General features: G+C 37.1%; 1 protein-coding gene across 1 annotated transcript in view; it reads left to right on the top strand.

The window, feature by feature from the left end:
* NBAS (neuroblastoma amplified sequence) overlaps window positions 1-3,169 on the top strand; it is a 367,205-nt gene that overhangs the window by 256,696 nt on the left and 107,340 nt on the right. The gene's annotated exons all lie outside the window — the stretch shown is intronic.

Below are 3,169 nucleotides of genomic sequence, written 5' to 3'. Positions count from 1 at the left end.
GACAGGGCTTTCTTCCACTTCATCAGTCTCAGGTGGAACATGTGTGTCTTCCCAAACAGATCAATAGATGCAGACAACATTTTGACTATTTAAAAATGTTTTTCCTATGATTTTTAAATTATTATTTTAAAATAATGATTTTTTTAAAGTTATAAAACTATTTTTTTAAAGAAATTTCTATTTGAGTTTCCCATGATTTTGATAGTTCATTACCAAGATTATGACCTTGTTAGAGGTAATAGCATCTGGTCAGGGTTGAAAAGTGTGAAGCTTATGATAGAAATTTAAAAATAAATTGCCCTTTATTCCTGGCAAGAAATCTCACTTTGCAAAGTGCATTAAGTTTAATTTCTTCAGTATGTTAAAAATTAGATACGGTTGACTTAATAGCAGAAGAAAAGCCAGAATTGCAGTTCATGGTACCTTTATCTGTCCTGGGCTTCTAGAGAGAGAAACCAGCTGGCTTTACTAGTCTCTGCGGTCAGAGAGGCAACTGCTATTTTTTCCTTTTGCTCCTTATTCCTGTTAAGGGAAAAGTAGACCTCTGTGTGAGATGGAAATTCACTTCAAGTTCCAGTTGTAAGAATTGTTTTCTAGGTATGGAATTTCCTTTAGTTTTAATGTGGCTGTCTGTGTTTTCTTTTTGTAATTTAGATCAAATGAGAAGTACTTAGATGTCAGAAAATGGGAAAGTGTGTTTCTTCACAGCAGTTTTTAATGGCACAGTTTATTGGGTGTTTACCATGAGTAAGACACTGTGCAAGTTATTCTGTAAACCTTATTTTATAGATGTCTTTTAATCTTCAAAAATGACCATATGAGATAAAATGATGCTTAGGCATACTGAGTTACCTGCCTACGTTTCTATAGGTAGTGAGGGTCGCAGCTGTGATTGTTCTTTGGACTTGTCACGTCTTCTCCGCAACACCCACATGCTTTTCCCTATAATCACTGTCATTCTCATGGGAGCAGTGGCATGCAATCCAGCGTAGGTTAACGGCCTAAGAAGCTAAATTGGACCCACATTTAATAGTTATTGCTCTCTCCTGATAAATTACTTTAAAATAACAAAGATTGTCTTGATTATGGTAGTGGTGTATTATTTTTTTAGCACTGTCATTTAAATTTTTGAGAAATTCACAAACGAGCCTTGGTACCCTCTGATAATTTTACATTAGCCTGGACTTCTTCCCTACTAGTAGATACCCAAGTTATCTTTAGAAGAAGGTGGAATATAGAGGTCAAAAGAAAGATAGCAGGAACAACCTACTGGTCTCAATTAAGAAGAGAAATGTGGGATATTTTTTTTTCTACTCTATTCTCCTGGAGGCTCATAATTTCATAGAATCACTTAATAATGTCTAATTTGAAAGTGACCTAAAAGATTGTTTAGTCTAATCTCCTCACTCTTTGGAAAAGGAATCTAAAAACCAAAGAGCTTTAAAGAGGTCACACACAGTCAGTTGTTGAGCCTGAGTTTCTTTCGGCCATGTCCAATGTTTTTGTTTGGGAGTTTTGTAATTCTTGGTGCCATGTACTGGCTTCTTAGAAGAGGATTGTTATACAGAATGCAAGTTTATAAGGAATGTCAATCATCATTTACATTTTGCTAGAGCCTTTGTCCTTTATTTTCTTTTAAGTATCTGGCTAGCACATACTATTTGAAGTATATCCTAAAGGACAAATGCATGCTTTTGATAAATATATAATAGATTCTTCTGTATGGTCTGTGGCCTAGAAAAATATACAGCAGTCTTTGAATGGCTTCTTTAAAATGCCTCAGTGTTTCCATGGGTTTGCCGCTTTTGGAGATAGGATCTCAATGTTTTGCATACAAGATCCTTAAAGGCCCTGCGTCGTCCTATTTTCCACCTTTATTTTCACTTGTACACAATATGGTCATTCTTCGTTATCTTATTCATTGTGTATCTATTTTAATGCCAGCTGTTTGCTATAAGGGCATTGTATCTATCCTTTATTGTCTGTATGTCATAAATAAGACACGTACATTCTAAGGGTTCAGGCAGGGTAGCTTTGAATAGGGCATAACATTGTTTGAATCCTTCCCACCTTTATCAAGTTATAGAAGATTTCAGTACTTAGTGAGAGTGTCCCTGTCCCGAGCAGTGTGCCAGATTCTCATAATAGAAGGGACAAGTTAGTAACAGACCCCATTCCCAGGGAATTCCCATTCCTCGTGTGAAGATAGGGACTCTGAAATTCTTCAAGAGATAATTTCTGATTTAAACTGACCTAAACCATAGGCTGACAAACATAATCCTCTGCCTCTTTTCGATAGCCCATGAACAAAAAAATGCTTTTTACATTTTTAAAGGTATCTGGAAACCTTTTGGCAAACAAAACAAAATAAATAAAAACAAGGTTTTGCCATAGACTGTATGGCAGTAAAACCTGAAATATATAGCACGTGGCCCTTCTTAGAAAATGTTTGCCAACCCTTGGCTAATCAAGCACAAATACCGTGGTTTCTTTAGCTAGGGCAAAGAAGACAATCTTAGCAGTGCTAATATAATAATAATTATTTTTATATAATTATAATAATAATCTATTACATGCTAATATAATTAATAATAATAGAAATTTCGTTTCTGCTTCTGTATTTTTTCCCAAACCAACAAAGAATCAGTTGCATTTCTTTACTTCTGCAAAATAGGGGAGATAGGAGTCTAGCAATATTCTTTCTAGGCCTTGATGTGGCCGTTTTCTTAGAATTCTTAATATGCCTGGAGATTGTCAGATCTGGCAATGATTTTCCTGACTCTCTGTTGCCTGTGGAGGGGGGCGCAGGTCCCTTAGTGGCCTGAGGACCCTGCACTCCTCGCTGTGACAGCCTTTCTCCTTCACCTCCTGGACACTCATTCGTGTCTTCTCCCCCTTGCCCAGCTTTGCTGAGTTAGTGTGTGTCTACTCTTCAGCCTTCAGCTCACTTTGGTCGCTCTTTCCTCTTTATTGGCACAGAGCTTTGTAGTCCTCTCTGAGCCCTATCACCACTATATTTGTTGCTGGTTCACATCTCCTGTCTTCCACAAGGCTGTGAGCTTGTTGATTTTTATGTCCTAAAGCAGCCAGCTCAGTACCTGGCATGGTATAGAAAACATAAAAGTCTGTTGAGTAACTGATCATGCTTTCTGATACCTACCCAGAGGCC

This window comes from Otolemur garnettii, unplaced genomic scaffold, assembly GCF_000181295.1.
Source record: "Otolemur garnettii isolate 467f Iridium unplaced genomic scaffold, OtoGar3 scaffold00022, whole genome shotgun sequence".
NCBI lineage: Eukaryota > Metazoa > Chordata > Mammalia > Primates > Galagidae > Otolemur > Otolemur garnettii.
The sequence above is the reverse complement of the archived record's forward strand: the minus strand, read 5'-3'. Positions and strand labels throughout refer to the sequence as shown.